Consider the following 14,998-nt stretch of genomic DNA (forward strand, 5'->3'; position numbering starts at 1 on the left):
TATCAGGAAAAAGGAATGATAAGGACAGGTGCAGAGCACAGAGTCTTTGGAGGATCAGATCTGTTGTGCCTCATGCAGTAAGTACTGAATACACTCCACACCAATCTTGGGAGGCCTAATGGTCTAAGCTGAGTCATCTCGGAGCTTGATATGAAATTCACATTTTTCTGTATGAAGGGTCTGAACTATCACCATTCTTGGCCTTACACTCCGTTCTCACCCTTTGTTTCCCAAGTATGGTCCTCTTACTGATGGCAAGACACCACATGATTGTACGGGTTACCATGACATCTGCTCACATACTGAGAAAGATTCAGTCCCTTTTCAACCTTTGGGAATACATCAAGAAGAAAGCCTGATTTTGATATTTTAAAGAATATTAAGTTTTTAAACAATTCTTTAACACTTACTACTGCCCTTTTTACAGGGGGCGCTATGAGGTGTCAGGCTCAGAGCATTGACAGGCAAGAGTATTCAGATAGTATTTATTTGTATTTTATGTTCATTACATTCATGAAAGGTGATATTGGTTTACTATTTATGATGTAATCTGAAGTTTACTTTTTAAAAAAATTTATTTATTTATTTATCTATTTTTGGCTGCGTTGGGTCTTCGTTGCTGTACGTGGGCTTTCTCTAGTTGCGGTGAGGTGGGGCTATTCTTTGTTGCGGTGCACGGGCTTCTCATTGCGGTGGCTTCTCTTGTTGTGGAGCACGGGCTCTAGGTACACAGCCTTCAGTAGTTGCAGCATGCAGGCACAGTAGTTGTGGCTCACAGGCTTAGTTGCTCTGCAGCATGTGGGCTCTTCCCAGACCAGGGCTCAAACCCGTGTCCCCTGCATCGGCAGGTGGATTCTTACACTGCGCCACCCGGGAAGTCCCGAAGTTTACTTTTTTAAAATTTATTTATTTATTTATTTAATTGTTGGCTTCCTTGGGTCTTCATTGCTGCACGCGGGCTTTCTCTAGCTGCGGTGAGCGGGGGCTACTCTTTGTTGCGGTGCACGGGCTTCTCATTGCAGTGGCTTCTCTTGTGGAGCACAAGCTCTAGGCATGCAGGCTTAAGTAGTTGTGGCACATGGGCTCAATAGTTGTGGCTCACGGGCTCTAGAGCACAGGCTCAGTAGTTGTGGTGCACGGGCTTAGTTGATCCGCAGCATGTGGGATCTTCCCGGACCAGGGATTGAACCCTTGTCCCCTGCATTGGCAGGCGGATTCTTAACCACTGCACCAGCAGGGAAGTCCCTGAAGTTTACTTTTAAAAAATCAATGTATTTAATTTACAAATAGTTAATTATTAAGAAACATTAAGAAAATTAATAGTATAGTCTTCACCTAGATATGGCAAAATTGCGAGGATTTTCCACAAATTAGTGACGTGTTGAGCCATTGCTCTGAGCTGAGGGAGAAGCTGTGAGAGGGTGTGCTGACAGCTAGAAGTCCCAGAACAGAAATTAGAGGCCTCTTCTCTCCATGTACCTTTGTGGGGGAGGAGGAATTCTCCTCTACCCTTCCAGGTTCTTCTGTCTGGTCTAAAAATTAAATTGACATGAGACGGATTAACAGGAGAAAATCAAACAAAGTTTAATAACATGTATATATGGGAGAGACCCAGAAGAACTGAGTAAGTCACCAAAATGGCTAAAAGCCTCACCTTAAATATCACCTTCAGCTAAAGACAAAAGGGAGTGTGATTTTGGACTTCAAAGGGGAGAATGGCAATTCACATGGAGATGGAAAAGCAAATGTTTGGTAAATAAATGTTTGCTGGGCCCTGCAGAGACAGTGGGACACTGAGTGGACTCTAATCACTAGGCCCCGCTGAGTTTCCCTCACCACATCTAACCCATATTCTTCGCAGAGATCTCTGGTGATAGCTCTGTTCCAGGAACAGGCCCTCTATCTAAATTGTTTTAAGGCAGTTAGGGGGAAAGTCACAGTTTCTTCCTGACTCTTTTGGGCCTTGATTGTTTTCAGCCTGAAATAATCGGCATGTGAGACACGTTTTGGGGTGGCAAGTTGGCACGTTTTGTTTGCCTACATCTTCAACTCAGTTTATGAAATAGCAATCTCTCTAAGCTGATGTTGGGCAATCGTGCTCATGATAGATGGTTTCAGGAAGGCAAAGCCAGCTGTTGCTTTTAATCCTGTGTACTATGAAAGCAGGGACAGAGATGTTTGCTTTCTCTTCTATTTGTGTTAGCGCCATAATAAAACATGACCTTTTCTGCTGTTTGTCTTTGACCTTGAGGTCACGTGCATCTTTTCTACAAAGTTGCTCAAGCTGCTTATTTTTCCATTATTGGTAAGAGAAAAGAGGCAGATCCAATTTAGATGTGCAGTTTTTGTTTTTATCTGAATTTTTGTTTTTATTTTAACTGTATTTGATAAGGAATGAATATATAGGGCTATAAAGGTTCTTTTTTTAGGACTAAAAAAATTCTCTTTATGAAAAAAAATGCATTGCTTTTAAAATTTAAATAATACTTTCATTATTAATTAAAAGTATATCCTTCTAATCTACATAGAGTAATAAAACATATGTGACTAAGAAAGAAAGTAATTGTAGAATATAGTATGTTTTATAATAAAATGCTTATTCAGTTATGAATTTTAAATTAGTTATAATCGTTTAATGAAAAAATTTAACCATTAAATATTTTGGTAACAGACTCATGATTGTGTTATACTCGAATTATCAGACCAAATTAAACAAAACTCAAATAATCATATCAGGAAATACCATCCATGTAGTAATTGAAGAGTTTGGTAGCTAACTATTGACTTTTAAAAATACATGCTGTATTTGACAAGTTTCGAATACTGCTTTTTTAAATGATCTTAACAAATTTGTGGCTCTTGAACTATTTGTTAGTGGAGACAGAGTTTGAACCTATCGTTTTTATTTGTAGAATAAATAAACAAACTTTTTTTTTTTTTTTTGCGGCACACGGGCCTCTCACTGTTGTGGCCTCTCCCACTGCGGAGCACAGGCTCCAGAGGCGCAGGCTCAGCGGCCATGGCTCATGGGCCCAGCTGCTCCGCGGCATGTGGGATCTTCCCGGACCGGGGCACGAACCCGTGTCCCCTGCGTTGGCAGGTGGACTCTCAACCACTGTGCCACCAGGGAAGCCCCCAAACATGTTTATTATTAGTTATAAACAAACATGTGCTAGAAGCCCAATAGATGTTATTTTTATTTACCACCTACTTCTTTCCGTCTGGAGTTATTTCAGTTGATTAGTCCAAGTATTCTGAGCCATCTTTTCCTTTGGAGTAGGTCCATTCTGAACCTCATCAGCAGTCAACCTGTCTCTTGATCAATTGATCTTACTATTGTTTAGTCATTCATTTATAACCTCATTTTTGCAACAACTCAATTATTTTAAAGGCTTCCTGGAATGACTTGTGTGCTTGGGGGGTGTATTTCCTTGAAACTTTTAACATCCTTTGCTTAGTATCACTGATGTCACAAATATGTTTTGGTTTCTTGCCCTTTGTTTTCCCTCAGAATTCCTGACATCCCTTCCCCCTACCACACCAAGGGGCACCCCAGATTACTATCATTATGCTAGAAATTTCAGCCAGCACTTCCTGGAGGTTGTCAGTTTTCTTCACAAACATTATTTCGGCTTCGCTTTAGACATCACATGCCTTATAGTCTTCTAAACTGGTTTGCTTCTTTTGAAATGCATAGAGGAAATGAACACCCAAAAATAATAGAGAAAAATCAATTTGTCTTTCTTTTGCGGTGCGCTGCCTTCCTCTGGTAGTTCCATTTAAAGTAAGTGAATATCAGATTTTAAAATTAAATATTAAATGCTGAAAGGAATTTAAGAAATGTTTCTCAGATTTGAGCACCGGTGGAAGTCTGTCAACAGTACCTTTGAAGACTACAAAATTCTTAGACTATATATTGAGAAACTGTTTCTTACAACTTCAAAGCCTCTGCTTTATGTTTTGGCTTCATGGTGCTGCCCAGTCATAAGGTGGTCATCTAAATTATTCACAATTTGCATGTAGATTTACATTATCAAAATTTCAAAAACAAAATACTTAAAAATACTCCTGGAGGACCTGTGGACACTTAAAAATAGATATGTAGATCTCAGTTTGAAAAATACTGACCAGCTCCTACACTATGATTTCACAAGTGAAAAAGCTAGGTCCAGAAAGGTGAGGGGGGCCTTGTTCAGGGTCACCAAAGAGTTAACAGCATAAGACTTGGTAAGAAGATTGCGCTTGAGTGTGTATGTGTGTGTGTGTGTGTGTGTGTGTGCACGTGCACGTGTGCATGTGTGTACATATGACATAGTTTGTGCCCACCTAGTTTTCCTTCACTTTAAGTCTTGAAACAGAATGCTGCCCTTTACTTAAAGGTTATGGTCATATTGAAACCTAAGACATCATTTGGGAAAAAGGCATTGCAATTAATTATAAGGTTATTTGAATTTTGTTTTTATTTTAACTGTATTTGATAAGGAATGAATATATAGGGCTATAAAGATTCTTTTTTTAGGACTAAAACAATTCCCTTTATGAAAAAAATGCATCACTTTTAAAATTTAAATGATTAATTATAAGGTTTGTGTTTATTCTTTCCTTTATTCACTTAATTTAAAGAATCCACTCATTCATTAAAAGATGGAAAGCTAAAAACCAATTTCTCCACCAAAAAAGAAAACAAAACAAAAACAAATCCCCTAAGTCACAGAAGAACTGTGTGTAATGTAAAAGATAAAATGAAAGATATGGAATAAGTAATAAAAAAATGAAATCAAGTGTAATATTAATAATATTGTAGCTTAGAGATTACCTGTTTAAATATTCAAAATTTAAGAACTTATAATACGACATCAACCTATTAGTTACCAAAATATGCCAGGAGATAGTTATCACTGGATACCTTTTAAAATCTACAAAACATTGGCATTTAAAGTTTAGGCAAACCAATGAAAGATGACAGAATCATCAGTAAAGTCCTCATCTGGTTTGCCATGTCTCCACCAGAGCAATTTCTAAGGACAACCAGCTACAATACTATTGAATGTGCCTGATCCTCTCTCAGACAATAAAAACCCAATTTATTTTGTAAGGAAGTGATAAATGCTTTCAAAATTTATTCACGTGTTGACTTAAAAAGAGTATATGCACGATGTGAGAGTTGTGAGTTAAGTTTGATTTGGGGCAAAATGAAGACTGCAGCCGGGAGACAGCGTTTCAGATAACTCCGAGATACTGCTCCCAGGAGGCGAAGCGGGGAGCCAGGATGTATAGGAGTTTTGCAACAAAGAGGAGGTAATTGGGAACATCAAAAGATTATTGTTAGGGCTTCCCTGGTGGCGCAGTGGTTGACAGTCCGCCTGCCGAAGCAAAGGACACGGGTTCGTGCCCCGGTCCGGGAAGATCCCACACGCCGCAGAGCGGCTGGGCCCGTGAGCCACGGCCTCTGAGCCTGCGCGTCCGGAGCCTGTGCTCTGCAACGGGAGAAGCCACAGCGGTGAGAGGCCCACGTACAGCAAAAAGGAAAAAAATAAAAATAAATTATTGTTAAATAAAGAGAACCAGATATCTCAAGTTAAGGAATTTAGCACTTTTCTATATATGGGAAGATGCAGGAGTCTGGGCTCACTGAAATCATTCCTTTGATATGCATCTTAGGTATCTGGGGCCTGTATTTTCACATCCTGAGTTTCCTCAGGGCTCATGGCAGGGAGTGGCTGCAGTCTGATGGCTGCTAGAGGGCAGATACTCTTTTTTCAACCCTGAGTTTCCTAACAGCTTAGCAGCTCATGTTGGAGGGCTGCAATCTTTGGTGACTGTGACATCCTTTCTTTATTAATATGGCAGGAAATATTCCACTTATAAATATTCCATTTATCACACGGGAGAGTGAATGAGCACAAAATGAGTCCTCAGCCAAATTGTTTCATATAGTATTTTTTAAATTAGTTTCTGCTTTATAACAAAGTGAATCAGTCATACATATACATCTGTTCCCACATCCCTTCCCTCATGCATCTCCCTCCCTCCCACCCTCCCCATCCCACCCCTCCAGGCGGTCACAAAGCACCGAGCTGATCTCCCTGTGCTCTGCGGCTGCTTCCCACTATCTATCTACCTTACGTTTGGTAGTGTATATATGTCCATGCCTCTCTTTTGCTTTGTCACAGCTTACCCATCCCCCTCCCCATATCCTCAAGTCCATTCTCAACTAGGTCTGTGTCTTTATTCCCGTTTCACCCCTAGGTTCTTCATGACATTTTTTTTTAAATTCCATATATATGTGGACTCTCAACCACTGTGCCACCAGGGAAGCCCCATATATATGTGTTAGCATACGGTATTTGTCTTTCTCTTTCTGACTTACTTCACTCTGTATGACAGACTCTAGGTCTATCCACCTCATTATAAATAGCTCAGTTTCATTTCTTTTTATGGCTGAGTAATATTCCATTGTATATATGTGCCACATCTTCTTTATCCATTCATCCGATGATGGACACTTAGGTTGTTTCCAGCTCCGGGCTATTGTGAATAGAGCTGCAATGAACATTTTGGTACATGTCTCTTTTTGAATTATGGTTTTCTCAGGGTATATGCCTAGTAGTGGGATTGCTGGGTCATATGGTAGTTCTATTTTTACTTTTTTAAGGAACCTCCATACTGTTCTCCATAGTGGCTGTACCAATTCACATTCCCACCAGCAGTGCAAGAGTGTTCCCTTTTCTCCACACCCTCTCCAGCATTTATTGTTTCTAGATTTCTTGATGATGGCCATTCTGACTGGTGTGAGATGATATCTCATTGTAGTTTTGATTTGCATTTCTCTAATGATTAATGATGTTGAGCATTCTTTCATGTGTTTGTTGGCAGTCTGTATATCTTCTTTGGAGAAATGTCTATTTAGGTCTTCTGCCCATTTTTGGATTGGGTTGTTTGTTTTTTTGTTATTGAGCTGCATGAGCTGCTTATAAATTTTGGAGATTAATCCTTTGTCAGTTGCTTCATTTGCAAATATTTTCTCCCATTCTGAGGGTTGTCTTTTGGTCTTGTTTATGGTTTTCTTTGCTGTGCAAAAGCTTTGAAGTTTCATTAGGTCCCATTTGTTTATCTTCGTTTTTATTTCCATTTCTCTAGGAGGTGGGTCCAAAAGGATCTTGCTGTGATTTATGTCATAGAGTGTTCTGCCTATGTTTTCCTCTAAGAGTTTGATAGTTTCTGGCCTTACATTTAGGTCTTTAATCCATTTTGAGCTTATTTTTGTGTATGGTGTTAGGGAATGATCTAATCTCATACTTTTACATGTCCCTGTCCAGTTTTCCCAGCACCACTTATTGAAGAGGCTGTGCTTTCTCCACTGTACATTCCTGCCTCCTTTATCAAAGATAAGTTGACCATATGTGCGTGGGTTTATCTCTGGGCTTTCTATCCTGTTCCATTAATCTACCTCTCTGTTTTTGTGCCAGTACCACACTGTCTTGATTACTGTAGCTTTGTAGTATAGTCTGAAGTCAGGGAGCCTGATTCCTCCAGCTCCGTTTTTCATTCTCAAGATTGCTTTGGCTATTCGGGGTCTTTTGTTTTTCCAAACAAATTTTGAAATTTTTTGTTCCAGTTCTGTGAAAAATGCCAATGGTAGTTTGATAGGGATTACATTGAATCTGTAGATTGCTTTGGGTAGTAGAATCATTTTCACAATATTGATTCTTCCAATCCAGGAGCATGGTATATCTCTCCATCTATTTGTATCATCTTTAATTTCTTTCAGCAGTGTCTTATAATTTTCTGCATACAGGTCTTTTGTCTCCTTAGGTAGGTTTATTCCTAGATATTTTATTCTTTTTGTTGCAATGGTAAATGGGAGTGTTTTCTTGATTTCATTTTCAGATTTTTCATCATTAGTGTACAGGAATGCCAGAGATTTCTGTGCATTAATTTTGTATGCTGCTACTTTACCAAATTCATTGATTAGCTCTAGTAGTTTTCTGGTAGCATCTTTAGGATTCTCTATGTATAGTATCATGTCATCTGCAAACAGTGACAGCTTTACTTCTTCTTTTCCAATTTGGATTCCTTTTATTTCCTTTTCTTCTCTGATTGCTGTGGCTAAAACTTCCAAAACTAGGTTAAATAAGAGTGGTGAGAGTGGGCAGCCTTGTCTTGTTCCATCTGGAAATGGTTTCAGTTTTTCACCATTGAGGACGATGTTGGCTGTGGGTTTGTCATATACGGCCTTTATTATGTTGAGGAAAGTTTCCTCTATGCCTACTTTCTGCAGTGTTTTTATCATAAATGGGTGTTGAATTTTGTCGAAAGCTTTCTCTGCATCTATTGAGATGATCATATGGTTTTTCTCCTTCAATTTGTTAATACGGTGTATCACATTGATCGATTTGCATATATTGAAGAATCCTTGCATTCCTGGGATATACCTCACTTGATCATGGTGTATGATCCTTTTAATGTGCTGTTGGATTCTGTTTGCTAGTATTTGGTTGAGGATTTTTGCATCTATGTTCATCAGTGATATTGGCCTGTAGTTTTCTTTCTTTGTGACATCCTTGTCTGGTTTTGGTATCAAGGTGATGGTGGCCTCATAGAATGAGTTTGGGAGTGTTCCTTCCTCTGAAATTGTTTGGAAGAGTTTGAGAAGGATGGGTGTTAGCTCTTCTCTAAATGTTTGATAGAATTTGCCTGTGAAGCCATCTGGTCCTGGGCTTTTGTTTGTTGGAAGATTTTTAATCACAGTTTCAATTTCAGTGCTTGTGATTGGTCTATTCATATTTTCTATTTCTTCCTGATTCAGTCTTGGCAGGTTGTGCATTTCTAAGAATTTGTCCATTTCTTCCAGGTTGTCCATTTTATTGGCATAGAGTTGCTTATAGTAATCTCTCATGATCTTTTGTATTTCTGCAGTGTCAGTTGTTACTTCTCATTTTTCATTTCTAATTCTATTGATTTGAGTCTTCTCCCTTTTTTTCTTGATGAGTCTGGCTAATGGTTTGTCAATTTTGTTTATCTTCTCAAAGAACCAGCTTTTACTTTTATTGATGTTTGCTATCGTTTCCTTCATTTCTTTTTCATTTATTTCTGATCTGATCTTTATGATTTCTTTCCTTCTGCTAACTTTGGGGGTTTTTTGTTCTTCTTTCTCTAATTGCTTTAGGTACAGGGTCAGGTTGTTTACTCGAGATGTTTCCTGTTTCTTAAGGTGGGATTGTATTGCTATAAACTTCCCCCTTAGAACTGCTTTTGCTGCATCCCATAGGTTTTGGGTCGTTGTGTCTCCATTGTCATTTGTTTCTAGGTATTTTTTTATTTCCTCTTTGATTTCTCCAGTGATCACTTCGTTATTGAGTAGTGTATTGTTTAGCCTCCATGTGTTTGTATTTTTTACAGATCTTTTCCTGTAATTGATGTCTAGTCTCATAGCATTGTGGTCGGAAAAGATACTTGATAAAATTTCAATTTTCTTAAATTTACCAAGGCTTGATATGTGACCCAAGATATGATCTATCCTGGAGAATGTTCCATGAGCACTTGAGAAAAATGTGTATTCTGTTGTTTTTGGATGGAATGTCCTATAAATATCAATTAAGTCCATCTTGTTTAATGTATCATTTAAAGCTTGTGTTTCCTTATTTATTTTCATTTTGGATGATCTGTCCATTGGTGAAAGTGGGGTGTTAAAGTCCCCTACTATGAGTGTGTTACTGTCGATTTCCCCTTTTATGGCTGTTAGTATTTGCCTTATGTATTGAGGTGCTCCTATGTTGGGTGCATAAATATTTACAGTTGTTATATCTTGTTTTTGGATCGATCCCTTTATCATTATGTAGTGTCCTTCTTTGTCTCTTCTAATAGTCTTTATTTTAAAGTCTATTTTGTCTGATATAAGAATTGCTACTCCAGCTTTCTTTTGATTTCCATTTGCATGGAATATCTTTCTCCATCCCCTTACTTTCAATCTATATGTGTCTCTAGGTCTGAAGTGGGTCTCTTGTAGACAGCATATATATGGGTCTTGTTTTTATATCCATTCAGCCAGTCTATGTCTTTTGGTGGGAGCATTTAATCCATTTACATTTAAGGTAATTATTGATATGTATGTTCCTATTCCCATTTCCTTAATTGCTTTGGGTTCGTTATTGTAGGTATATTCCTTCTGCTGTGTTTCTTGCCTAGAGAAGTTCCTTTAGCATTTGTTGTAAGGCTGGTTTGGTGGTGCTGAACTCTCTCAGCTTTTGCTTGTCTGTAAAGGTTTTAATTTCTCCATCAAATCTGAATGAGATCCTTGCTGGGTAGAGTAATCTTGGTTGCAGGTTTCTCTCCTTCATCACTTTAAGTATGTCCTGCCACTCCCTTCTGGCTTGTAGAGTTTCTGCTGAGAGATCAGCTTTTAACCTGATGGGGATTCCCTTGTGTGTTATTTGTTGTTTTTCCCTTGCTGCTTTTAATATGATTTCTTTGTGTTTAAATTTTGACAGTTTGATTAATATGTGTCTTGGCGTATTTCTCCTTGGATTTATTCTGTATGGGACTCTCTGTGCCTCCTGGACTTGATTAACTATTTCCTTTCCCATATTAGGGAAGTTTTCAACTATAATCTCTTCAAATATTTTCTCAGTCCCTTTCTTTTTCTCTTCTTCTTCTGGAACCCCTATAATTCGAATGTTGGTGCGTTTAATGTTGTCCCAGAGGTCTTTGAGACTGTCCTCTGTTCTTTTCATTCTTTTTTCTTTATTTTGCTCTGCAGCAGTTATTTCCACTATTTTATCTTCCACCTCACTTATCCGTTCTTCTGCCTCAGTTATTCTGCTATTGATCCTATCTAGAGTATTTTTCATTTCATTTATTGTGTTTTTAATCGATGCTTGGTTCATCTTTAGTTCTTCGAGGTCCTTGTTAACTGTTTCTTGCATTTTGTCTATTCTATTTCCAAGATTTTGGATCTTGGAAATAGAATCTTGGATCATCTTTACTATCATTATTCTGAATTCTTTTTCAGGTAGACTGCCTATTACCTCTTCATTTGTTAGGTCTGGTAGGTTTTTATCTTGCTCCTTCACCTGCTGTGTGTTTTTCTGTTTTCTCATTTTGCTTATGTTACTGTGTTTGGGGTCTCCTTTTTGCAGGCTGCAGATTCGTAGTTCCCGTTGTTTTTGGTGTCTGTCCCCAATGGCTAAGGTTGTTTCAGTAGGTTGTGTAGGCTTCCTGGTGGGGGGGACTAGTGCCTGTGCTCTGGTGGTTGAGGCTCGATCTTGTCTTTCTGGTGGACAGGTCCACGTCTGGTGGTGTGTTTTGGGGTGCCTGTGGCCTTATTATGATTTTAGGCAGCCTCTCTGCTAATGGGTGGGGTTGTGTTCCTGCCTTGCTAGTTGCTTGGCATAGGGTGACCAGCACTGTAGCTTGCTGGTCATTGACTGAAGCTGGGTGCTGGTGTTGAGATGGAGATCTCTGGGAGATTTTCACCGCTTGATATTATGTGGAGCTGGGAGGTCTCTTGTGGACCCGTGTCCTGAAGTTGGCTCTCCCACTTCAGAGGCACAGCACTGACTCCTGGCTGCAGCACCAAGAGCCTTTCATCTACTCGGCTCAGAATAAAAGGGAGAAAAAGTAGAAAGAAAGAATTAGTAGAAGTAAGAGAGAGAGAGAAAGAAAGGAAGAAGGAAAGAAAGGAAGGAAGGAAGGAGGGAGGGAGGGAGGGAGGAAGGATGGAAAGAGTGAAAGGAAGAAGGGAGGGAGGGAGGGAGGAAGGAAAGAAAGAGAGAAAGAAGGAAAGGAGGGGCGGAGGGAGGGAGGGAGGAAGGGAAGGTAGGATAAAAAGAAAGAGCAGGTAAAGTAAAATAGAATAAAGTATGAAATATAGTAGCGTTATTAAAATTAACAAGTAATTATTGAAAAAAAAAACAGACAGATAGAACCCTGGGACATATGGTGGAAGCAAAGCTATACAGAGAGAATCTTACACAGAAGAATACACATACACATTCACAAAAAGAGAGCAGGGGGAAAAATCAAAAATCTTGCTCTCCAAGTCCAGCTCCTCAATTTGGGATAATTCGTTGTAAAAAGAGGAAAAGGGGGGAAAGTCTGAAATCTTGCTCTCTAAGTCCACCTCCTTAATTTGGGATAGTTCGTTGTAAAAAGAGGAAAAGGGGGGAAAGTCTTAAATCTTGTCCTCAAAGTCCACTTCCTCAATTTGGGGTGATTCGCTGTCCATTCATGCACTCCACAGACGCAGGGCACATCAAGTGGACCGTGGAGCTTTAATCCGCTGCCTCCGAGGCTGCCCAGAGAGATTTCCCTGTCTCTTCTCTGCTCTCACAGCTCCCGGGTCTCAGCCTTGGACCTGGCCCCGCCTCTGCGCGTAGGTCGCCGGAGGGCGTCCGTTCTTCGCTCAGACAGGACGGGTTTAAAGGAGCCGCTGGTTCGGGGGCTCTGGCTCACTCAGGCAGAGGGGAGGGAGGGGCGCGCAGTGTGGGGCGGGCCTGCGGCGGCAGAGGCCAGCGTGACGTTGCAGCAGACCGAGGCGCTCCGTGCGCTTTCCCGGGAAAGCCCTCCCCGGGTCCCGGGACCCTGGCAGTGGCGGGGTGCACAGGCCCCCCGGAAGGCGGGGCGGACAGTGACCCGCGCTCGCACCCAGGCCCCGCGGCAGCGGCAGCAGCAGCCCCAGCGTCCCACGCCCGTCTCCGGGGTCCGCGCCTTTAGCCGCGGCTCGCGCCCGTCTCCGGCGCTTCCCCAAGCAGCCCTCTTAATGCCCTCTCCTCGCGCACCAGGAAACAAAAGGGAAGAAAAAGTCTCTTGCCTCTTCGGCAGCTCTAGACTTTTTCCCCGGACTCCCTCCGGGCTAGCCGTGGTGCACTAACCCCTTCAGGCTCTCTTCCTGCCGCCAGCCCCATTCCTCTCCCTGCCCTCCGACTGAAACCCGATAACAGCTCCCAGCCCCGCCTGCCCCGGTGGCCGAGCAGAGAAGCCTCTCGGGCTGGTGTGTGCCTGAGGGCACCGATCCTCTGTGCCGGAATCTCTCCGCTTTGCCCTCCACACCCCTGTTGCTGTGCTCTCCTCCGCTACTCCGAAGCTTTCCCCCTCCGCCACCTGCAGTCTCCGCCCGCGAAGGGGCTTCTAGTGTGTGGAAACCTTTCCTCCTTCACGTCTCCCTCCAACGGGTGCAGGTCCCGTCCCTATCCTTTTGTCTCTGTTTATTCTTTTTTCTTTTGTCCTACCCAGGTATGTGGGGAGTTTGTTGCCTTTTGGGGGGTCTGAGGTCTTCTGTCAGCGTTCAGTAGGTGTTCTGTAGGAGTTGTTCCACGTGTAGATGAATTTCTGATGTATCTGTGGCGTCTTACTCTTCCGCCATCTTCCTCCCGGGCCTCATATAGTATTTTTTGACAATTGCTTCAAAGATCCAATTTCTATAGAGTTTGTAAAAATAAAAATCTTAAAATTATTGATTATATATAGTTTATATACTATTTTCGTTCTTAAAAAGTAATTTTAAGAATTAAAGGAAATATCTTCAATTTATTCAAAGATGTAGGTTTTGAGGCATGTATTTCTTTTTTTTTAATAAATGTATTTATTTTATTTATTTATTCTTGGCTGCATTGGGTTTTCGTGGCTGAGCATGGGCTTTCTCTAGTTGCAGCGAGTGGGGGCTACTCTTTGTTGTGGTGCGCCGGCTTCTCACTGCGTCTCTTGATGCGGAGCACGGGCTTTAGGGGCACGGGCTTCAGTAGTTGTGGCATGTTGGCTCAGTAGTCGTGGCTAGCGGGCTCTAGAGTGCAGGCTCAGTAGTTGTGTTTCACGGGCTTAGTTGCTCCGCGGCATGTGGGATCTTCCCAGACCAGGGCTCAAACCTGTCCCCTGCATTGGCAGGCGGATTCTTAACCACTGAGCCACCAGGGAAGCCCCGAGGCATGTATTTCTAATTTTAAATATTTTTTGTATGCTAAACGAAAGCAGGATGAGACATTTTTCTAAACCACTTTAAGGGATATTAAAACTTGATCTTATTGGATATGTATATAATAAGACTTTTATAACTTTGCTATTTTAGCTTGTGCTGGGTAACAGCTTTCTGGAGACCACAAGGGGGCAGACTAAGAACAAATGAAAGAAAATAATCTGTAGCCTCTTTTTCTGGTTAAAAGTTACTTTCAGACTGAACGGATCTGGTTTTAATTTCTTTTTACTGAATTTTATATTGTTGTCTTCTGACCATGAAAACAATTTCACAATCTCTTTGCAAATATTGAAAAACTGATTGAGCACTAAAAATCTCAATTCATTTGATTGACCATATCCAGTTTATCTCTTATTTTCTTCTAAGAGACAGATAGAAGGACTGTGTTGAAGTCACAAATTATGCTGGAGGAATAAATTTTCATTCCATGATTTTCCACTAATTAATTTTCTTTTTGATATTTTATTTTAAAATATGGAAAAATATTATTCATAACTAATGTCTTATTTGTTTTCATACCAATTATACAGATTAATATTTTTAAAAGAAATGGCTTGGGTACTCTTGTATTCATCTTATTCTTATTTCAACTTCATAGTTTGACTGAAACTTTTATTTATTTATTTATTTATTTAGGCCATGCTGCACAGCTTAGTGGTATCTTAGTTCCCCCTCCAGGGACTGAACCCCGGGCAACGGCAATGAAAGCACCAGGTCCTAATCACTGGACCATGAGGGAAGTCCCTTGATTGAAACTTTTAAACACCCCTCTATATTTACTTGAAGGTAATTTGATTAGTTGGGAAAAATATTTTCTAACAGAATCAATTTTTTTTTTCAGGGAAGTATATTTGTGTGCTCGTCTATCTAAAAATGATAACTACTGTGTAACTATTATAAGACTAACATATTGAAAACCATTCTTTGGCACAAGAAGGAAAAGTTCACGTCTGCATTAATCCTTAATAATTAACTGAATGTTCATGAAGAATGAATGCATGGTTAGAATGAAGGAAAGAGCTTCACTGT

The sequence above is a fragment of the Mesoplodon bidens genome (genome assembly GCF_964165515.1).
Source record: "Mesoplodon bidens genome assembly, chromosome: 5".
NCBI lineage: Eukaryota > Metazoa > Chordata > Mammalia > Artiodactyla > Ziphiidae > Mesoplodon > Mesoplodon bidens.